Here is a 26,009-nt window from a genome sequence, read left to right as displayed (position 1 = left end):
AACTCAATTCCACACTCTAATCAAAAACTATAACCGAACAAATTTTCTACACTCAAATCATAATTCCATAACTCACAAACTCAAAATGCAACTCGTACTTTCAAATCATATTTACAAAACTCTACCAAACGTAACCTAAAATTATGTATTATTCAATACTCAAGATCTAAGAATAATTAAAACAAAAAATAAAAAATTAAAAATTTTGCCAAACGGGCCTTACGAAGTTGAAATCGAGACGTAATATAATTTGTTTTTATCAATTTAAATAGAATGGTTCACGACACTAAAACTATTATAAAACTACACAATTCAAAGGATTTGTAAATTCATACCAACTCAACTCGAGTCAATGCCCAAACCCACAAACAAATTAAGAATATTATTTAACAGATACCCAAAAAAATAATAAATAAATAAATAAATTTAATTTGATTCAACTCGTTACAAATATATTATTAACATCACAGTTATAAGAAGTATGCCATACAATGGTACTATTAAAATTTCAAAAATATCCCATGGCTTTTACTCAACCACCTTACTATAGAGGCTAATAAATTGTGTGCGTGACATTAGTAAGGCCAATCATCTGGCCACACAAGATCTTATGTCCCTATTTTTCCCTCCACATATTTCAAATTATTTATTTGTCATACGATAAGTTTGACCGTATAAAAAGAAATGATTTGAGACAATGGGTCAAGCCCGTGTGGTGATTTTTGGATCCAATGGGTCAAGCCCATTTTGCCCATAACCTCCCTCTCTAAAAAACTTGGGCACCCCTTGGGGTGTGCCCCAAGGTCCAATCCCGTGCCTTATAAACCCACTCAAAACATCCCACCAAATCAATGTGGGACAAGCCATTTTCCAACCTTAAGGAATTTCCACCAAAACTCCATTTCCGTGGAGCTCACTTTGGCTTCAATTTCCCATTCACCCGATAATGGTTTTGAGCAACCAAATATACCACGTGAATCACAACGCAGCATAGAACGCGTTACCGCTTAGACCCACCAAAATAGACGTACGGGTCCCACCTAAATAATAGACTAAAGTTAGCAAAAAATTCTGTTTTTACCCAGAATTTTTCAACCATTTCCAACAAATTGTTATAAAGTAGGGATTAGTTTTAGGTGTGAAAGTATTTTATGAAAAAAATTGAATGTTTGATTATGATGCTTGCATTTAGACAAGACCATGTGCATTGTGGTTACATGAAATATTATTGGCCATTCAGATTTGCCAGCTCTAAGGTTGTGTTTTTCTAGCCCGATCTGATCATGGTCGATTCTCATTATTGAATCTATTGATAACCGGACTAGTAAATCTATTTGTCCAAAAAAAAAAGGGTCAAAAAATTTATTGAGAATTTGATTATGCGGGCTTTCTTTTTTAATAAAAAGGCGCTTCTATGATGAAGGAGGTATTGTGGACTATCTTGTACATTATTTGTAGTGTTCATGGCGAACACATAGCCCAACTACCACCTTGAGGCATGGACAACACATTGCCCAGCCAACACCTAGAAGTATTGTCCGCTTTGGCCTAAAGCATGATAGCTGGAGAGCCGCACGGATTTATTCCTTTGATTTCCCAAGGACGCCTCCACAATGGAAGTGTCCAATGCTATCTTATAAGTCTATTCTAAATATTATATACAATCGATGTGGGATGGCAACACATATTTGAAACAAGATAATTGAGAATATTATCCGCAATCGATGTGGGATGGCAACCCATATATTTGAAACAAATGATATAATAACAAATATATAGCTTGGACATGAACATTGAATACATCATATTAATATTTTTCAAAACTGGTGTCGTTCAATGGTCAATTTTATTGAATTATTTTAGAAAATTTGAAGTTATTTTCAAATTTTCAAAACTTTAATTTATATTTCTTTATTTATCTTGATGAAACTTTGTCCCACGTAAAAAAAGAAAGGATAAAAATAATGTATTAATAAATGAAGTTTTCAAAGTAATTTTTAAATCAAAGAGGCTTGATGATTTAAACCAAAAAAGCATTTCGACGGTGGAGGTATTGCTAATGAAGAGTGATAAAAAAAATTTATTAAAAAATCTACGTCAATAAATTTTTATTTTAACTTCACAAATGGTTGATATATATATATATATATTAAATATACTTTAACAATTTGATAGGTATAGACTGTTAGTTTTTAAAAGTACAATCATATAATACAATCTTATGAAATCAAATAGAAATCTCGACATAATCAATCAAAATTCTAATATTTAGAGCTTGTTTGGCATGAGCGTTTTTGATGAAAATAGTCAAAATGTCAAAACATCAAATCAGAACACTTTTTTACTTTTTATACATCTTTTCTTAAAACATAAAAAAAATCAATTAAAAGAATCAATTCCGAAATAGCCCCTAATGTCTTTTTTCACCTCTCCATTTATTTATATTAATCGTAACTAATAGATTAAAATTTTACAATACATATGGCACGTTTGTTTGTTTGGTGAGTGCTACATATGAACTTAATATTCAATTCATTAACTTTTTTCTATTATAATTTGAACTCACAAAATGATTACAGAGGTGCGAACCAAAATGATAAGCAAATAAGCCTCAAAAATTGAGGCTCCGTTGGGAAAGTCTCTCAAAATATGGTTCCACCCGTTGATTTGAGTGTGTTGTTTGTTTGGATCTTTCAAATCATAATTCTACACCCATTTCTCAAAACTCAATTTAAAACAGAATTGTTACTTTTCAAAACTCATAACCAAACACATAATTCAAAACTTTTTTCAAAACTTAATTCAAATCAATATTTTAATTTTTTAAATATTTTAAATATTTTAAAAATATTTTAATTTTGTTAAGATTTTAAATATTTTAATATTTAAATATGTTATGCATTTTTAAAATTTTTTGAATATTTTTAAATATTTCAATTTCAAAATATTACGATTCTCAGTTTTTAAATTTTAAAATATTTTATTACAATAAATTCAAACTCAATTTTATAGAAATATTTTTAAGTATTTTAATTTTTTTGCAATGTATTTGGTTACGATTTAGGTGTAGAGTTCTGAAAGCCGTATGGAGTTTCGAGTTATGCGTTTGGTTATGCGTTTTAAAAATAATTTCATAATTGGCTTTTGTTTTATGTGTTTGGTTACGATTTGAGTGTAGAGTTGTTTTTAAATTTAAAATATTAATATTTGAAATTATTTAAAATTTTTGAATATTTAAATTATTTAAATTTTTACGATTTAAATTTTTTGAATATTTATTTTAATTTTTTACTTTTTAAATTTTTTAGATTATTTAAATTATTTAAATATTTATGATTTTAATTTTTTGAGTATTTATTTTGAAAAAAATTTATTTCCTCTGTAGTATTTTCAACAAAAAAATTGATTAATGTTATTTTCTATTAACAATAATTTTTTTTAATAGAATTTTAAAAAGAGTTTGGTTATTAGTGTTGATCAGAATTTTCAATAGTGTGAAAGTAGTATGTTTTGTTTTGAGTTATAATAATTTGAATTAAGTTTTGAAAACTCTTTCCAAAACTCATAACCAAAAAAATTTTCTTACTTCACATGTCAGATCAAACTTTCAAAACTCAATTCCATACTCTATTAAAAAACTATAACCGAACAAATTTTCTACACTCAAATCATAATTCCATAACTCACAAACTCAAAATCCAACTCATACTTTCAAATCATATTTACAAAACTCTACCAAACGTAACCTAAAATTATGTATTATTCAATACTCAAGATCTAAGAATAATAAAAACAAAAAACAAAAAATAAAAATTTAAAAATTTTGCCAAACGGGCCTTACGAAGTTGAAATCGAGACGTAATATAATTTGTTTTTATCAATTTAAATAGAATGGTTCACGACACTAGAACTATTATAAAACTACACAATTCAAAGGATTTGTAAATTCATACCAACTCAACTCGAGTCAATGCCCGAACCCACAAACAAATTAAGAATATTATTTAACAGATACCCAAAAAAATAATAAATAAATAAATAAATTTAATTTGATTCACCTCGTTACGAATATATTATTAACATCACAGTTATAAGAAGTATGCCATACAATGGTATTATTAAAATTTCAAAAATATCCCATGGCTTTTACTCAACCACCTTACTGTAGAGGCTAATAAATTGTGTGCGTGACATTAGTAAGGCCAATCATCTAGCCACACAAGATCTTATGTCCCTATTTTTCCCTCCACATATTTCAAATTATTTATTTGTCATACGATAAGTTTGACCGTATAAAAAGAAATGATTTGAGACAATGGGTCAAGCCCGTGTGGTGATTTTTGGATCCAATGGATCAAGCCCATTTTGCCCATAACCTCCCTCTCTAAAAAACTTGGGCACCACTTGGGGTGGGCTCCGAGGTCCAATCCCGTGCCTTATAAACCCACTCAAAACATCCCACCAAATCAATGTGGGACAAGCCATTTTCCAACCTTAAGGAATTTCCACCAAAACTCCATTTTCGTGGAGCTCACTTTGGCTTCAATTTCCCATTCACCCGATAATGGTTTTGAGCAACCAAATATACCACGTGAATCACAACGCGGCATAGAACGCGTTACCGCTTAGACCCGCCAAAATAGACGTACGGGTCCCACCTAAATAATAGACTAAAGTTAGCAAAAAATTCTATTTTTACCCAGAATTTTTCAACCATTTCAACCAAATTGTTATAAAGTATGGATTAGTTTTAGGTGTGAAAGTATTTTATGAAAAAAATTGAATGTTTGATTATGATGCTTGCATTTAGACAAGACCATGTGCATTGTGGTTACATGAAATATTATTGGTCATTCAGATTTGCCAGCTCTAAGGTTGTGTTTTTCTAGCCCGATCTGATCATGGTCGATTCTCATTATTGAATCTATTGATAACCGGACTAGTAAATCTATTTGTCCAAAAAAAAAAGGGTCAAAAAATTTATTGAAAATTTGATTATGCGGGCTTTCTTTTTTAATAAAAGGCGCTTCTATGATGAAGGAGGTATTGTGGGCTATCTTGTACATTATTTGTAGTGTTCATGGCGAACACATAGCCCAACTACCACCTTGAGGCATGGACAACACATTTCCCAGCCAACACCTAGAAGTATTGTCCGCTTTGGCCTAAAGCATGATAGCTGGAGAGCCGCACGGATTTATTCCTTTGATTTCCCAAGGACGCCTCCACAATGGAAGTGTCCAATGCTATCTTATAAGTCTATTCTAAATATTATATATAATCGATGTGGGATGGCAACACATATTTGAAACAAGATAATTGAGAATATTATCCGCAATCGATGTGGGATGGCAACCCATATATTTGAAACAAATGATATAATAACAAATATATAGCTTGGACATGAACATTGAATACATCATATTAATATTTTTCAAAACTAGTGTCGTTCAATGGTCAATTTTATTGAATTATTTTAGAAAATTTGAAGTTATTTTCAAATTTTCAAAACTTTAATTTATATTTCTTTATTTATCTTGATGAAACTTTGTCCCACGTAAAAAAAGAAAGGATAAAAATAATGTATTAATAAATGAAGTTTTCAAAGTAATTTTTAAATCAAAGAGGCTTGATGATTTAAACCAAAAAAGCATTTTGACGGTGGAGGTATTGCTGATGAAGAGTGATAAAAAAAATTTATTAAAAAATCTACGTCAATAAATTTTTATTTTAACTTCACAAATGGTTGATATATATATATATATATTAAATATACTTAAACAATTTGATAGGTATAGACTGTTAGTTTTTAAAAGTACAATCATATAATATAATCTTATGAAATCAAATAGAAATCTCGACATAATCGATCAAAATTCTAGTATTTAGAGCTTGTTTGGCATGAGCGTTTTTGTACAAAATAGTTAGCGGTATTACTATGAACAAATGTGATGACAGACATTAAAAAAAATTATTTGTAATTTTGTTACTAGTTTTTAACAAGTTAAAAGTTGGTATTAAAAAAAAAATTAAAAACACTTTTTCTCCTACTTTTAAATTATTTTTATTTCATAAATTATAAAAAAAGTAATATAAAATACTTAGACATAAATTTAAAAAATAAATAAATAAATAAGTAATTCCGTAAACTACACAATATGTAGTTTGGTACTGGTGGTTGAATGTGCCTCGTCTCGAAAAGTGGGCTTGTGAAAAACTTTTTTAAATAAATAAATAAAGAACTGGGTAGACTGCTTTAGCTCTCAAATCAAAAATATCTAACCACGTACCTGTTTGTTGGAGGAGTTAAAAGATATTTGCATAACAACAATGATTGGAAGCTTAAGCCTCCGTTTGGGAAGTGGGTTGATTGTTTGACTTTTTAATTTTTTGTCTATTTTAATTTGAGGTTAAAAAATTTAGTTTGGGAAGGATTTTTTGATTTTTTAGCTTTTTAAACTTTTTTTTGTGAGAGAGGAGTGTAATGATTATGGGTTGGATTTGATATTTTGTTTTTTGTGACTAAAATAACCTATTTTATTTTTTGCAACTATTTTAGCCCCTAACTCACCAAAACTAACTTCCCAAACTATGCCTAAGTCAGGTTTGGGATTAAATTTTTTTAATAGGTTTTTAATTTTTTGATTAAAATATAATATAAAAGATTAGTATATTTAAAATAATTTTTTTAATTTTTTACTAAAAGATACGCAAAAAATATAGAGATTTTTTTTTTATTTTTTATTTTTTGATATAGATTATAAGACTTTTAATTTTTTAGTGACTTTTTGACTTTTAAGATTAGTTAATGAGAGTAAATCTCACTATAATATGATAGTTTGACCTTATTTTATTATTATTTATTCCCTACCACATTATTAAAATTCTAAAATTGGAAAATGTATGATTAATCTTGCATAATCACTCCACTCTTATTTTGTTTATGCCCAAAGTATCCCTTGATTGTCAACAATTAACATCTTTGCTTAGGTCTCGAAAAGTGCGTTTTGTCCTCCTCGACTAATGCTAATATGGTGCCGTTTTGGAACTTTCATAAAAAGTCACTTTTTTTATCATTTTCTAAAAACTTAAATGGCCAAAAACGTAATAAAATTAGGGATTGTTTGGGATGTCCTAAATAAGTGTGCTTTTTGACTTTTTATGAAATATGGATTGTGTATGAGTTGGGTTTGAAATGATGTGATAGAGAGGTGATGTGACTTAAATAAGATGATGTGACTTAAATAGAATAGTGACTTTTTGATTTTTTGAATTTTTTTGAGGATGCCAAACTTGACCTTAGTTTGGGAAGGGCAAAAAATGCAAGTGTAAAATTGCAAATTAGGGCTTATGATAAAAAAATATAAAAATAAATTTCTTATGTTGAGTAAAAATATTTTGGTCATTTTAATTTGATTTAACACCATAAATAAATATTAAACTAAAAAACAAAAAGCCAGCCTTTACCAACTTTTCAAATCTAATATAAGTGTTTCTGAAGCACTAATTTAATAATATATATTATAATTTTAATAATTTTTTAATTATTAATTAAATTAATGAAACATTCTTCTCTAATTTTAAATAATAGGAGAGATCTAATATATATTTTTTTTATTAATTAAGATCTCTCAATAATATTATTACAAAAATTTCAACTCATCACAAAAAAAATTCTCTATAAAATTTTTCTTTGAATAATTGAAATTTTTTTGTGAAAAAAAAAATATTATTTGTGAAGAACTGATAATTTTTCTATGAAAATGTTAAGGAACTCTAATTGTTACGAAAATATTACATATCTTTTATCTTATAAAATTCTAATATAAAAAATCTTATATTATAATTTTATTTATTAATTGATTACTTCTTAATAAGTACATATGAGCACTTGTTACCATGACCTTATTCTAGTAAGAGTTCGTTTGGAATGAGAGTTGACTTTTTGACTATTTTAACTTAGAAATAAAAAGTTTCGTTTGAGATAGAACTTGTTTGGAAAGTTAGGTTTGGAGCTTTTTGGGCTAAAATAGCCACACACAACCAAAAAAAAAAAGAAGGTTTTTTATCCCAATAAGACAAAACATCACATCTAATCCATAATCATTACATTCTTTCTCTTACAAAAGTCAAAAAAGTCAAAAAAATCTATCTCAAACAAGACTTTTTAGCCTCAGGCTAAAATAGTCAAAAAGTCAACCTACTTCCCAAACAAATCCTAGACTTTTTTGACTTTTATGAAATAAAAATTGAACAATTATGAATTAGATATGATATTTTATTCTATTTAGCTAAAATAATTAATTTTGTCCTATATAACTATTTTAGTCCAAACTTACTTTCCAAACAAAGCCTAAGAGAAGTACCGATACATATCTTATCTTCCTCTAGAAACTCTTATAGGGCCTCTTTGTTTTGGAGTGTAGATGGTGGGATGGGATTAGGATGGATGTGGGACTCATTTTTGGTTTGCGGTGTCTTAGAAAAGTGTATTTTTTTGTCTTTTTACGAAAAGATATACAGAAAAGTAGAGAGATGATGTGATGAAAAAAAGATAAAAAGATGGATTCTATAGGTTATGCTAAACCTAGCCTTAGTGTTGTGTTTGTTTGTAAATTTAGGGAAGGGATTGAGATGGAGGAGAGGATTAGGATGGAGGTTGGAAAGGGGATTGGAATGGAAGAGGTGGAGGTGGTATTAGAAAAATAGTGAAGGGACTAGAATTTTTTTTTTTTTTTTACATATAAGACATTTTTTTTTAACATTATTGTTTAATTTTTTTATATATTTTTATTTATTTTATTATTTTCTATATAAATAATTGAACAATTATTATACTAACAACTATTATCAAAATAAATATAATTTTACTTAATTTTTTCAATATTAATTCTATAGTGAATCCCTCCATAACTGGGCATAGAGCACTCAAGGAAATGAACACGCACTCGCTCACTCCTTCCTTCTTGGACGGTGACTTATTAATTAGTATTACTTGAAAACTTATTCGGTAGGTTTAGTTTCAAGTTTTTGTATTTAATTTTTTAAAATATTTTGTTTTTTGTTTTTTTAGTAAATATTTTTAAAATTTTAAATAAATTTTTTTAGATGCATCTTAAATAATAAAATATCTGTGAAAAATATTTTACAAAATTAATAAATATACAAAAATATAAAAAATGTATTAAATTTTAATTTTAATTTTTTGTATATTTAGTATTTAGTGAATTTTTTAAAGGTTTTTTTTCATAAATATTATATTTTTTTAAGTGTGTTTAGGTGTGTCTAAAATTTTTTTTAAAAAAATTACTTAAAATATTAAAAAAATTCAGTAAAAAAAAAAAGAAAATGAAAAAGTAAAATTTTTTGAAAAATAAATTCAGAAAACTAAAATCAAAAGTATGATTACTACTAGTCCATGTTTATTTCGACGGATTAAATAAGGAGGTTGAAATAACTAAAATAATGTGTATCCGATTTTTATTTTGTCATGAGATTAATGTCTCAAAATAACCATTTTAGCAAATCTCACGTTTGATTAGAAAGTTACGAAAAATTCTGCTTGGTAAAGTTTTTGAAGTTTAATCCTGCCCCTTAGTTTGAGTGTGTAGTTTGGTTATAATTTTAGAAAATTAATTCTACACTCATTTTTCAATATTATATGTTACATCACTCAATTTAAACTATTTTTAAAACTCATAACAAAACAAATTTTCCACACTCAAATCATAATTCCAAAACTCACAAACTCAAAATACAACTCTATTCTTAAATCATAATTCTAAATCTCTACTAAACGCAATAATTTCTCAAAAGATTATTTTATCTTTTTGAACTGTTTACAATCACAATGCTATAATTTGCTAATACAATATATATATATATATTATATCACGAGATTAATATATATATGTTTTAAAAAAATCAAAATGTTTATAAAAAATATTTAAATGAAGAAAAAATACGCTATATATTCTTTTCCTTTTAAATATTTACCCGATTTTTTTTTTATATATCACAAAATTAATATATACATGTTTAAAAAAAAATTAATATGTTTAATAAAAATGTTTCAAAAAATTAAAGAAATAAATGTTATATAATTGAGGGTCAATTTCATCATTTAATTAGCTAATCAGCTAATCGGGAGATTGGCAAATATGCCAATTTCTATCCTACAACCCCCAATGTGATAGAGTTATCCCAAGAAACTATTAATCCAAGTTTTTTTTAAAATTTTTTTTTTTTTTATCTAAATGTTGAAATAATTATTCCATTGGACATAAAGTCCAATCTAATGGTTCTATCTCAGCAAACAAACAACCCCCTATTGTAATAAACAACAAAAACTCCGTTGTACCTTAGAACTAGAACAAAAAACACAAAAAAAAAGGGAAAAGTGGCTTAGAAACAAAATACATTATACATAAAACACATTCAAAACTATGGAACAATAACATTCTTGTAACTATAAGTTATAATAATAAGAATAATGTTTGAGGAGTTATGCTAGAGATACTAAAAATTTTATCAAAATTTTTATCAAACGTCTCATATGGGTATGAGACCTACACAATGTGAGTCTCATGTAGGTCTCACACCCATGTGAGATATTCGGTAGAACTTTTGATAAAATTTTTGAGGTTTCTATCATTTTTTATGTTGGAGAGCTCTAGTTTGAAAGTTTTAATGCAGCTCTAAGAACATCTTCAGCGGTAAACCAAAATTTTCACCAAATTTGAAACAAAGAAGCCAATTTTCTCAATCTGATATGGCTTGCTTCAACCGTGCATTCAAAAGGGAAGGGTCGACTGGTGGGTCGACCGGTAAGGCTAATTTTTTTTTTTCTTTTAACCTGTTTGAACATTTTTGACCAGTTTGAACCTACCTATTTAAAAGGGAACCGGTCGATCAGTGGGTCAACCGACCGGACATCCGGTTGGTTGACCAGTTGGCCCACCCCAACGGTCAAACACAGTGAAATACTGAAATCTGATACGTGTTCTCAATTTGATGAAATTTTTGTTCCATTCTCATTTTGATATCAATTTGGTGAAACCATTGGAGTGAAAAAAAGTAACTGTTTCATCAAATTTCAAATCTGATACAAGGTTTGATAAACCATTAGAAATGACCTAATGTAATTTTAATGATGTAAAAAGTACTCATATAAAGGTGAAACTCAGAATCCTCTTCCTATCTCCCTACTCTCTCTCTCACATTACTAAAATTTTATTTAAAATTCTAGTATTAAAGTTATGTATGTTACTGTTCTTGGCACCCAACCCAAGTGACGGAGCTCAAAACCATTACAAATTGTGTACTTTTTTACACACTATTTAAAAGATCAACTACATGTGCATGTGCTTTTACTGTCTTTCTTTTATGTTTTTTTGTTTTTCTATTCAATTTACCTTTTTGTCTACAATGGATGTGTCCTTTCATGTGCTACATTTATATGAAATAAAAGCTTACCTATTTCATGCAATTAAATGATTTTTTTGGGGATTAATGAGCCTAATAATAATTATAATTGCAATAAAGGTAACAGAAATGTTAGTTATCACTTAAAGGTATTTCATCATTTTATTTGACTTCACATGTATTTTAATGCAATAAAAATTATATGTATATGTAAGATCAATAATATATATATATATATATACATATATATTTGATTTATCATGTCAAATAAAAAATAAAAAGATAAAAAAATCTAATAAAATATTTTAGTGATATATAACTATAAAAAAATTGAAGTTTTGATGAAGGTGTGCTATCATCAAGACTTTCAGTTTCGTTTCCCACATGCAACCAATTAAATGAAAGACATTCTAACTAGAGGACAAAGGTCATTAAAAGTATAGGAGCAAAAAATAAGTGGTATACAACCACCACTATTAAAAACTTAAATTTTGAGAAATTTAAATGAAAAAAATTACATATTTTTGTATATAAGTGCGTGCAATTCAGAATATATTATGTTTTCTAAACCTTCCTAGCATGTTTCTTAAGAACTTTGGTTTACAAACAGAATATAAATTTCATATAGAATGAAGTTATTTTAAACGAAGATATTTATTATTATAGTAATGATACATAACTCTAATATTATAAGAGTTATAGTGAGATGGAAGAGAGACAGAGTAGAGATAAATAAGGAGAGGAGTGTGAGTCTCACATTTACATGAACGCTCTTCATATTATTAAAGTTGCATTCGAGCTCTTAAATATTATTCTGTCGAGAAAGATCCAATGCCAAGGTCTGACACCACCTACTTTGTTTACGGATTTTGTTAACAAGTAGCTTAAGGTATTTGTTAAGGATTCATTAACTCACATTAACCCATCTCACTCTCATAAAAAATCAAATAAGTTATAAATATTGTATTGTTATGGACCAAATTATCCTTTTATTTAATTGCCTCTATTTTTACATATTTTTTGTAATGGGATTTTTTTAATTATAAAATTGAATTTTATTTTTGTAAATAACATTTTGTGATTTCTTTTATTTTTAAATTTCAATCATACTTAAATTATCTGGTGTAAGAAAAATAAATCTAGAAATTATAACAAATATAAAAACTTCCATAATATTAATCAACAAAGGAATTTTATTTTTGAATGACATTTTGTGGATTCTTCTTAAATTTGTAAATGCCCTTTATTTCTAATTATAATCAAACTATATGGTATAAAGAAAATGTCATTAAAAATTTAAAAATAAAGAGCATTTAATTATTATTTCTTTTTAAAAAAAAACCACGAATTGTCTCATTTAAGATTAAAGGGCATTCACTTTTATAATAATAATAAAAATGTTACAAAATATTCTACTATGAAAAGTATATAAAAATTATAAATTGAGGCAATTAAAGAAAAGGGTAATTTGGTCTCTAACAATACAACATGAGTGGTGCTATTAGCATTCCATGAATTATTTTGAACCTCCACTTATAAATTTTAAAACCCTTAAAAAAAAATTTTCTCCCCAATAAATATCAAAATTATTCTTGTGAAAACATTCCACCCATTGAATGCACACCCCCACACCCCAAAAAAACTCTAACAAAGACCACGAAAAAGAAAAAACTCTGCTACCTCATCCACAATTGTTACAGTTGGTATGCTCTCTCTCTCTCTCTCTCTCTTTCTCTCTCTCCATATAGATATATATATACACACATAATTTCTTAGTTTTCTCATAATAATTTCTTCTCTTGCAGAAAAAATTATAATAATTGGTTTAGTTTTCTCAGTAAAACAGGTCCGAACCGATGAATAATATTCGGTTACCTGTTTCCGACCAAATAATAAATGTTCGGTTACTGGTTCCTGAACAAATAAACAATGTTCGGGCCTGTATTCCCGAATTTCAATCATATATTCGGGAGTTCAGTTTCGAAAAAATGACGAACAGATTTTATTATTTTTGCAATTTTTTTCAAGAAATTTACCCTTACAAGGCCAATCTAATCTGAGCTAACAACAACATCAAAACTCTTCTAAGCTTTTATTGTTGTACTCCTCTCGTCTTATGGAGTTGTGGTTGCCAGAAAAACTTTCACTCATTGTCATTGCTGGAGAAGTGTAGGTAATCAAATGGTTGCTACCGTTACCACCGGAATATTGCCACGAAAAGGTTTTCAAAGTTTTGAGAGTTGGTAGATTTTGAAATGGGATTTGGAAAAGATGGATGGATTGTGATGGAGGTGGGTGCTCTCATAAATCCTAATTCATGATATAGTGGGTGTGTGTAGGTTTAATTGTGGAGTTGGTTAAGGTGAGTCAATGCATCCTTGTAACGCCCTCAAAATAACAACATTAAACCCATCAATAGAGACATGCATTGATCTATAAAAGTTCCACATTCATCCGTTTATCAGAGTTTCATTACAAAAGTATTACCTGAAAATGATAATCCCATATAGGGTGAGCCACAGCCCAGTAGAAATATACTAAACCAAATATGAACAATGACTAAAAGATTAGCAGTTGATAGATGGTCAACACTGATACTTTCCCTTATCACATTCTACGGTTTCATGACATACAAGTCCATATTACAAGCCATTTTCCAATTCTTTCAATTCTCCATTTATAACCATGGCTCAGAACCTGGCCAAGCAACTCATATGAGACAGTAACTCATATCAAACACTTCCCATTTCATATTAGATAAGCATACTAGCTATATCACACAACAACAGATAAGCATACAAGCTATATCATCACTTCCACAGATATGCATATGAGCACTATCACACTTCCAATGACAAGCATATGAGCTCTGTCAATACATCACTAGATAAGCATATGAGCTCTATCTACGGAGTCCATCCCCTATCTCCTCCCAACAACATCCGGTTTAGAGGTCCATCCCCTATCTTCCCCTAAATCGTGGAGTACATCCCCTATCTCCTCTAACACAACACAATGCATATAAACAACAATTATACACATCATCACACAATACATAAATTTAATGTATCCTTTCAATCGTCAATCTCAATGACACATTCCAGTGATTAGTTTCAGTTTGCCTAATCATCATGCATTGTCTACAACAATCACGACTATCCTCCACCGATAGCCCAAAGCAGTTATTTCTATATAGAAAATAAATGCAACAATGGATATATAATCAACATTCCAACTTGGTGAGCGATAAATAATCCAACTACACCCTTTAATCCCTTCCCTTTCCAATATTCTGAATTCAATTCCTCATTTCCAATAATTAATTATACAAATTAATCAATCAATGTAATTAGGGCATTTTCCATAATTAACATTACAACCCTTAGGTTCCATTTTCATTAATGTTTCAACATTAATTCCACTTTCCCATGCCAAACATGCATGCTGGTTTTATATAAATAGAAAACCCAACTTTTGTAAAATTACACAAAAGTCCCAAACTTTCACAAAATTACCAAACCAATCCCAACATCTCAAAATACTAAAATTTAAAGACAAAGCTCATAAATAGGAGTAGGATATCCCTACCTCAAAGTTTGAGCTCCAATGGAGATGAAGACCAAAACCAAAATGCTTCAAATTTCGAAATTTTCAGATTAAAATGTAGCCCTCGACGATCAACACAACTTTCGTAAAGACCAAAAGTGAGCAAACAACTCCTACTAGATCAAATCTAAGAGAGAAGGGCCGATTTTAGAGTGAGAAGCTCTGAAAATGGTTTTTTGGAAAAGTAAGAGAGAGAAAAGATCTTGAAAAAGTGATCCAAAAGTCGGATCTCGGATTTATATAAAAGTCGCCCCGCTCGAGCGTCAAACTCCCCGCTCGAGCGTCACTCACAGACTCCCGCTTGAGCGTCAACAATCCCGTTCGAGCGGCGGATACACATCCCGAGAACTTTTGCAGACAGGTCTCCCGCTCGAGCTTCCAACTCCCCGCTTGAGCGGCACTCACACAATCCCGCTCGAGCGGCCAATCCCACGCTCGAGCGTCAAACACTGCACAGGAAATACTGGATGGGTGAAACTCCCGCTCGAGCGCCAAAACCCCCGCTCGAGCGGACAGGTCAAAATCTGGACAACTAGTTTTGGTTTCTAAACTCAACCAACCTGTAACAAACCTGCCCAACACATCCTATAACTCAAATACAAAGTAAGAAAGGATGTACACCAGGTAATAATCAACTACTATCACCCACGGACACATGTCCGGATCTCTGTACAACAAGGGTAAACCCGGGATCGCTATATTTATTACGACAACACCTCTCCATCGGAACAGCACCCCCTTACCCTGAACAAGGTAAGTTACAACATAGACTTTCGGCCAAGGTGGCAGGTCGGAAGGGACGGCGAAATGATTACCAAAAGATATAAGCAGACGTTGAAGACAAGAAGAAGGTTAAGTTTTCTATCTCCAATTCATATCTCCACATTCCACTTCTCTCTCTAACTTGCTCGTCGAAAGGTTCGCTGGGGGACTCTCCGTTTCCCTGTTGAACTTGTGTGCAGGTTCTCTAGTGGGCTTAAACACTCAGTTACCGGTTGAAAAAGCATGGATTAGTCCGACCCATTCCACCTAGGACTTATTGTGTAGTAACTGTACCATCATATGATGACTAAGATTTTTGGATGAAAAAAAGAATTGGTTAAAGAAAGAGTGCATAAGAATAATCTTTTTCATCTTTTCTTTTCTAAATTATAAATCATGAAATCATTATAAAAAATAATAGGGTAAATTACAAATACACCCCCCGAGGTTTACTTAAGAGATTTACTTAAAATACAGATTAGTCCCTGTGATTTGAAAAATTACAAATATCTCCTTATTAAATTTTTTTTATTTAACAGAATTAACTGAAAAAATAAAATTTATAATTGTTTTCCTATACAATAATAAAATTACCTAAATTATTAATTGAAACATATTTTTAACATTATTAAAAAGATGTGATTACAATTAAAATATTAATAATTTTGAGTTTAAATATTTTTATTTTTATTTATTTTTGTTCTCAATAAGCATGTTAAAATATAAATAATATCCAAATAAAATTATACATATTAATAAATATGACATTAGTTTTAATTGTAATCACATCTTTTTAAAGTCTTTATTTATTTTAAACTTTTTTTTGATATTTTAAATTACATGTTACGATAATTCTTTCTTATTCATTAAATTTTTAAAATTTCTTTAATTATTTTCCTTTCAAAAACCAATATAACAATTTTTTTAAATTCATATATTTTTATTCTAAAATAGTGAAGTATTAGAACTCGGTCATTTTTTTTTTTTTTATAACAAAGCATAATTGTAATTGTTAATTATGAATACAACAATTTTAATCTATGTTTATGAGTAAATATTATAGCAAAGGAACATTTAAAACAAAACTCTTAAACTTATATATAAAATTTTATTTACGAGAGAAAAAATATAAAAAAATTAAATACAATTATTATATTTTTAATAAATAATATATTATTTTATCCCATGTATAGTACGAGTGACATGTTTAGTGTGTATTATATTCATATTATATTTTTAATTATGAAATTGAAATATAAAAAAAATATAACTTAAATTATTAAATTAATAATAGAAACATCATATTAATTATTGTTAAATATCCTTTTACTTCACATTTAATAATAATATCGTATATTTGTCTTAATTATAACTTTTAAATTTATATATTTTCATAACAAGAAGAGGTATGCCATAACTCATTTAATTAAGTTGAACTTTTTTTTAATACAAATTATCAAAATTGCATTAAAAAGATTTATATATATATTTTTTAATTTTTTAAAGTAATAATTTAAAAATTTATAAACATAAAAGTTAACTTTAAAATTTCATGTATATCACAAGAAAAAATATTAAATTACTTCAAGATAATTATAATAATTTGTTTTAAAAAATTATAAAGTCTCGTACATAGCACGAATTACCACTAGTTATCATATATGTAGAAGTAGTACCTAGATAAAATGAGTAGGACTGAGTAAAAAATCCGTAATCCGATCTGGTCCAGTCCAATTCGGTAGGTTTGGAATATTTTTTGAATCGGTGGTTCGGTTCTGAATTGAAAAATTTAAAATTCATAATTCACGGATCGGTTTCGAATTGGAACCGATCCGGACCGTATACAAATAACCAATATTTATATTACACATCATCCCGCATAATGTATTCTCTTATTCTATATAAAACCTAAACCTGCATAGCATCTTCTTTTATCGTTTTTGTTTATTGATTTTTACAAAAAAAAAGGGTCAAAAAATTTATTGAGAATTTGATTATACGGGCTTTCTTTTTTAATAAAAAGGCGCTTCTATGATGAAGGAGGTATTGTGGACTATCTTGTACATTATTTGTAACGTTCATGGCGAACACATAGCCCAACTACCACCTGAAGGCATGGACAACACATTGCCCAGCCAACACCTAGAAGTATTGTCCGCTTTGGCCTAAGCATGATAGCTGGCAAGCCGCACGGATTTATTCCATTGATTTCCCAAGGACGCCTCCACAATGGAAGTGTCCAATGCTATCTTATAAGTCTATTCTAAATATTATATACAATCGATGTGGGATGGCAACACACATTTGAAACAAGATAATTGAGAATATTATCCGCAATCGATGTGGGATGGCAACCCATATATTTGAAACAAATGATATAATAACAAATATATAGCTTGGACATGAACGTTGAATACATCATATTAATATTTTTCCAAACTGGTGTCGTTCAATGGTCAATTTTATTGAATTATTTTAGAAAATTTGAAGTAATTTTCAAATTTTCAAAACTTTAATTTATATTTCTTTATTTATCTTGATGAAACTTTGTCCCACGTAAAAAAGAAAGGATAAAAATAATGTATTAATAAATGAAGTTTTCAAAGTAATTTTTAAATCAAAGAGGCTTGATGATTTAAATAAAAAAAGCATTTCGACGGTGGAGGTATTGCTAATCAAGAGTGATAAAAAAAATTTATTAAAAAATCTACGTCAATAAATTTTTATTTTAACTTCACAAATGGTTGATATATATATATATATATATATTTTCAATAAACTTAAATAATTTGATAGGTATAGACTGTTAGTTTTTAAAATTATAATCATATAATATAATCTTATGAAATCAAATAGAAATCTCGACATAATCGATCAAAATTCTAATATTTAGAGCTTGTTTGGCATGAGGGTTTTTGATGAAAATAGTCAAAATGTCAAAACATCCAATCAGATCACTTTTTTACTTTTTATACATCTTTTCTTAAAACATAAAAAAAATCAATTAAAAGAATCAATTCCGAAATAACCCCTAATGTTTTTTTTCACCTCTCCATTTATTTATATTAATCGTAATTAATAGATTAAAATTTTACAATACATATGGCACGTTTGTTTGTTTGGTGAGTGCTACATATGAACTTAATATTCATTTCATCAACTTTTTTCTATTATAATTTGAACTCACAAAATGATTATAGAGGTGCGAACCAAAATGATAAGCAAATAAGTCTGAAAACTTAAGGCTCCGTTTGGAAAGTCTCTCAAAATATGGTTCCACCCGTTGATTTGAGTGTCTTGTTTGTTTGGATCTTTCAAATCATAATTCTACACCCATTTCTCAAAACTCAATTTAAAACAGAATTGTTACTTTTCAAAACTCATAACCAAACACATAATTCAAAACTTTTTTCAAAGCTTAATTCAAATCAATATTTTAATTTTTAAAATTTTTAAAATATTTAAATATTTTTAAAATATTTTAATTTTGTTAAGATTTTTAATATTTTAATATTTAAACATGTTATGCATTTTTTAATTTTTTAATTTTTTTGAATATTTTAATTTCAAAATATTACGATTCTCATTTTTTAAATTTTAAAATATTTTATTAAAATAAATTCAAACTCTATTTTATAAAAATATTTTTAAATATTTTAATTTTTTTTGTTATGTACTTGGTTATGATTTGGGTGTAGAGTTGTGAAAGTAGTATGCAGTTTCGAGTTATGCGTTTGGTTATGAGTTTTAAAAGTAATTTCATAATTGACTTTTGTTTTATGTGTTTGGTTACGATTTGAGTGTAGAGTTGTTTTTAACTTTAAAATATTAATATTTGAAATTATTTAAATTTTTTGAATATTTAAATTATTTAAATTTTTACGATTTAAATTTTTTTGAATATTTATTTTAATTTTTAACTTATTAAATTTTTTAGATTATTTGAATTATTTAAATATTTATGATTTTAATTTTTTGAATATTTATTTTGAAAAAAATTTATTTCCTCTGTATTATTTTCAATTAAAAAATTGATTAATGTTATTTTCTGTTAACAATAATTTTTTTAATTGAATTTTAAAAATAGTTTGGTTATTAGTGTTGATCAGAATTTTCAATAGTGTGAAAGTAGTATGTTTTGTTTTGAGTTATAATAATTTGAATTAAGTTTTGAAAGCTCTTTCCAAAACTCATAACCAAACAAATTTTCTTATTTCACATGTCAGATCAAACTTTTAAAACTGAATTCCACACTCTATTCAAAAACTATAACCAAACAAATTTTCTACACTCAAATCATAATTCTATAACTCACAAACTCAAAATACAACTCATACTTTCAAATCATATTCACAAAACTCTACCAAACGTAACCTAAAATTATATATCATTCAATACTCAAGATCTAAGAATAATTAAAACAAAAAACAAAAAATAAAAATTTAAAAATTTTGCCAAACGGGCCTTACGAAGTTGAAATCGAGACGTAATATAATTTGTTTTTATCAATTTAAATAGAATGGTTCACGACACTAGCACTATTATAAAACTACACAATTCAAAGGATTTGTAAATTCATACCAACGCAACTCGAGTCAATGCCCGAACCCACAAACAAATTAAGAATATTATTTAACAGATACCCAAAAAAATAATAAATAAATAAATAAATTTAATTTGATTCAACTCGTTACAAATATATTATTAACATCACAGTTATAAGAAGTATGTCATACAATGGTATTATTAAATTTTCAAAAATATCCCATGGCTTTTACTCAACCACCTTACTATAGAGGCTAATAAATTGTGCGTGACATTAGTAAGGCCAATCATCTAGCCACACAAGATCTTATGTCCCTATTTTTCCCTCCACATATTTCAAATTATTTATTTGTCATACGATAAGTTTGACCGTATAAAAAGAAATGATTTGAGATAATGGGTCAAGTCTGTGTGGTGATTTTTGGATCCAATGGGTCAAGCCCATTTTGCCCATAACCTCCTTCTCTACAAAACTTGGGCACCCCTCGGGGCACACCCCTAGGTCCAATCCCGTGCCTTATAAACCCACTCAAAACATCCCACCAAATCAATGTGGGACAAGCCATTTTCTAACCTTAAGGAATTTCCACCAAAACTCCATTTCCATGGAGCTCACTTTGGCTTCAATTTCCCATTCACCCGATAATGGTTTTGAGCAACCAAATATACCACGTGAATCACAACGCGGCATAGAACGCGTTACCGCTTAGACCCGCCAAAATAGACGTACGGGTCCCACCTAAATAATAGACTAAAGTTAGCAAAAAATTCTATTTTTACCAAGAATTTTTCAACCATTTCCAACAAATTGTTATACAGTAGGGATTAGTTTTAGGTGTGAAAGTATTTTATGAAAAAACTTGAATGTTTGATTATGATGCTTGCATTTAGACAAGACCATGTACATTGTGGTTACATGAAATATTATTTTCCATTCAGATTTGCCAGCTCTAAGGTTGTGTTTTTCTATCCCGATCTGATCATGGTCGATTCTCATTATTGAATCTATTGATAACCGGACTAGTAAATCTATTTGTCCAAAAAAAAAAGGGTCAAAAAATTTATTGAAAATTTGATTATGCGGGCTTTCTTTTTTAATAAAAAGGCACTTCTATGATGAATGAGGTATGGTGGACTATCTTGTACATTATTTGTAACGTTCATGGCGAACACATAGCCCAACTACCACCTTGAGGCATGGACAACACATTGCCCAGCCAACACCTTGAAGAATTGTCCGCTTTGGCCTAAGCATGATAGCTGGCAAGCCGCACGGATTTATTCCTTTGATTTCCCAAGGACGCCTCCACAATGGAAGTGTCCAATGCTATCTTATAAGTCTATTCTAAATATTATATACAATCGATGTGGGATGGCAACACATATTTGAAACAAGATAATTGAGAATATTATCCGCAATCGATGTGGGATGGCAACCCATATATTTGAAACAAATGATATAATAACAAATATATAGCTTGGACATGAACATTGAATACATCATATTAATATTTTTCAAAACTGGTGTCGTTCAATGGTCAATTTTATTGAATTATTTTAGAAAATTTGAAGTTATTTTCAAATTTTCAAAACTTTAATTTATATTTCTTTATTTATCTTGATGAAACTTTGTCCCACGTAAAAAAAGAAAGGACAAAAATAATGTATTAATAAATGAAGTTTTCAAAGTAATTTTTAAATCAAAGAGGCTTGATGATTTAAACTAAAAAAGCATTTCGACGGTGGAGGTATTGCTGATGAAGAGTGATAAAAAAAATTTATTAAAAAATCTACGTCAATAAATTTTTATTTTAACTTCACAAATGGTTGATATATATATATATATATATATTAAATATACTTAAACAATTTGATAGGTATAGACTGTTAGTTTTTAAAAGTACAATCATATAATACAATCTTATGAAATCAAATAAAAATCTCGACATAATCGATCAAAATTCTAATATTTAAAGCTTGTTTGGCATGAGCGTTTTTGATGAAAATAGTCAAAATGTCAAAACATCAAATCAGAACACTTTTTTACTTTTTATACATCTTTTCTTAAAACAAAAAAAAAAATCAATTAAAAGAATCAATTCCGAAATAGCCCCTAATGTCTTTTTTTACCTCTCCATTTATTTATATTAATCGTAACTAATAGATTAAAATTTTACAATACATATGGCACGTTTGTTTGTTTGGTGAGTGCTACATATGAACTTAATATTCAATTCATTAACTTTTTTCTATTATAATTTGAACTCACAAAATGATTACAGAGGTGCGAACCAAAATGATAAGCAAATAAGTCTCAAAAATTGAGGCTCCGTTGGGAAAGTCTCTCAAAATATGGTTCCACCCGTTGATTTGAGTGTGTTGTTTGTTTGGATCTTTCAAATCATAATTCTACACCCATTTCTCAAAACTCAATTTAAAACAGAATTGTTACTTTTCAAAACTCATAACCAAACACATAATTCAAAACTTTTTTCAAAACTTAATTCAAATCAATATTTTAATTTTTTAAATATTTTAAATATTTTAAAAATATTTTAATTTTGTTAAGATTTTAAATATTTTAATATTTAAATATGTTATGCATTTTTAAAATTTTTTGAATATTTTTAAATATTTCAATTTCAAAATATTACGATTCTCAATTTTTAAATTTTAAAATATTTTATTAAAATAAATTCAAACTCAATTTTATAGAAATATTTTTATGTATTTTAATTTTTTTGCAATGTATTTGGTTACGATTTAGGTGTAGAGTTGTGAAAGCCGTATGGAGTTTCGAGTTATGCGTTTGGTTATGCGTTTTAAAAATAATTTCATAATTGGCTTTTGTTTTATGTGTTTGGTTACGATTTGAGTGTAGAGTTGTTTTTAAATTTAAAATATTAATATTTGAAATTATTTAAAATTTTTGAATATTTAAATTATTTAAATTTTTACGATTTAAATTTTTTGAATATTTATTTTAATTTTTTACTTTTTAAATTTTTTAGATTATTTAAATTATTTAAATATTTATGATTTTAATTTTTTGAGTATTTATTTTGAAAAAAATTTATTTCCTCGTTAGTATTTTCAATTAAAAAATTGATTAATGTTATTTTCTATTAACAACTATTTTTTTTTAATAGAATTCTAAAAAGAGTTTGGTTATTAGTGTTGATCAGAATTTTCAATAGTGTGAAAGTAATACGTTTTGTTTTGAGTTATAAAAATTTGAATTAAGTTTTGAAAACTCTTTCCAAAACTCATAACCAAAAAAATTTTCTTACTTCACATGTCAGATCAAACTTTCAAAACTCAATTCCACACTCTATTCAGAAACTATAACCGAACAAATTTTCTACACTCAAATCATAATTCCATAACTCACAAACTCAAAATACAACTCATACTTTCAAATCGTATTTACAAAACTCTACCAAACGTAACCTAAAATTATGTATTATTCAGTACTCAAGATTTAAGAATAATTAAAACAAAAAACAAAAAATAAAAATTTAAAAATTTTGCCAAACGGGCCTTACGAAGTTGAAATCGAGACATAATATAATTTGCTTTTATCAATTTAAATAGAATGGTTCACGACACTAGAACTATTATAAAACTACACAATTCAAAGGATTTGTAAATTCATACCAACTCAACTCGAGTCAATGCGCGAACCCACAAACAAATTAAGAATATTATTTAACAGATACCCAAAAAAATAATAAATAAATAAATAAATTTAATTTGATTCAACTCGTTACAAATATATTATTAACATCACAGTTATAAGAAGTATGCCATACAATGGTATTATTAAAATTTCAAAAATATCCCATGGCTTTTACTCAACCACCTTACTGTAGAGGCTAATAAATTGTGTGCATGACATTAGTAAGGCCAATCATCTAGCCACACAAGATCTTATGTCCCTATTTTTCCCTCCACATATTTCAAATTATTTATTTGTCATACGATAAGTTTGACCGAATAAAAAGAAATGATTTGAGACAATGGGTCAAGCCCGTGTGGTGATTTTTGGATCCAATGGGTCAAGCCCATTTTGCCCATAACCTCCCTCTCTACAAAACTTGGGCACCCCTTGGGGTGTGCCCCGAGGTCCAATCCCGTGCCTTATAAACCCACTCAAAACATCCCACCAAATCAATGTGGGACAAGCCATTTTCCAACCTTAAGGAATTTCCACCAAAACTCCATTTCCATGGAGCTCACTTTGGCTTCAATTTCCCATTCACCCGATAATGGTTTTGAGCAACCAAATATACCGCGTGAATCACAACGCGGCATAGAACGCGTTACCGCTTAGACCCGCCAAAATAGACGTACGGGTCCCACCTAAATAATAGACTAAAGTTAGCAAAAAATTCTGTTTTTACCCAGAATTTTTCAACCATTTCCAACAAATTGTTATAAAGTAGGGATTAGTTTTAGGTGTGAAAGTATTTTATGAAAAAAATTGAATGTTTGATTATGATGCTTGCATTTAGACAAGACCATGTGCATTGTGGTTACATGAAATATTATTGGCCATTCAGATTTGCCAGCTCTAAGGTTGTGTTTTTCTAGCCCGATCTGATCATGGTCGATTCTCATTATTGAATCTATTGATAACCGGACTAGTAAATCTATTTGTCCAAAAAAAAAAAGGTCAAAAAATTTATTGAAAATTTGATTATGCGGGCTTTCTTTTTTAATAAAAGGCGCTTCTATGATGAAGGAGGTATTGTGGGCTATCTTGTACATTATTTGTAGTGTTCATGGCGAACACATAGCCCAACTACCACCTTGAGGCATGGACAACACATTGCCCAGCCAACACCTAGAAGTATTGTCCGCTTTGGCCTAAAGCATGATAGCTGGAAAGCCGCACGGATTTATTCCTTTGATTTCCCAAGGACGCCTCCACAATGGAAGTGTCCAATGCTATCTTATAAGTCTATTCTAAATATTATATACAATCGATGTGGGATGGCAACACATATTTGAAACAAGATAATTGAGAATATTATCCGCAATCGATGTGGGATGGCAACCCATATATTTGAAACAAATGATATAATAACAAATATATAGCTTGGACATGAACATTGAATACATCATATTAATATTTTTCAAAACTGGTGTCGTTCAATGGTCAATTTTATTGAATTATTTTAGAAAATTTCAAGTTATTTTCAAATTTTCAAAACTTTAATTTATATTTCTTTATTTATCTTGATGAAACTTTGTCCCACGTAAAAAAAGAAAGGATAAAAATAATGTATTAATAAATGAAGTTTTCAAAGTAATTTTTAAATCAAAGAGGCTTGATGATTTAAACCAAAAAAGCATTTTGACGGTGGAGGTATTGCTGATGAAGAGTGATAAAAAAAATTTATTAAAAAATCTACGTCAATAAATTTTTATTTTAACTTCACAAATGGTTGATATATATATATATATATATTAAATATACTTTAACAATTTGATAGGTATAGACTGTTAGTTTTTAAAAGTACAATCATATAATACAATCTTATGAAATCAAATAGAAATCTCGACATAATCGATCAAAATTCTAATATTTAGAGCTTGTTTGGCATGAGCGTTTTTGTACAAAATAGTTAGAGGTATTACTATGAACAAAAGTGATGACAGACATTAAA

The sequence above is a fragment of the Camellia sinensis genome, unplaced genomic scaffold, assembly GCF_055761805.1.
Source record: "Camellia sinensis isolate YWXY unplaced genomic scaffold, ASM5576180v1 Unanchor1, whole genome shotgun sequence".
NCBI classification, from domain to species: Eukaryota; Viridiplantae; Streptophyta; class Magnoliopsida; order Ericales; family Theaceae; genus Camellia; species Camellia sinensis.
Note: the sequence above shows the minus strand (reverse complement) of the source record.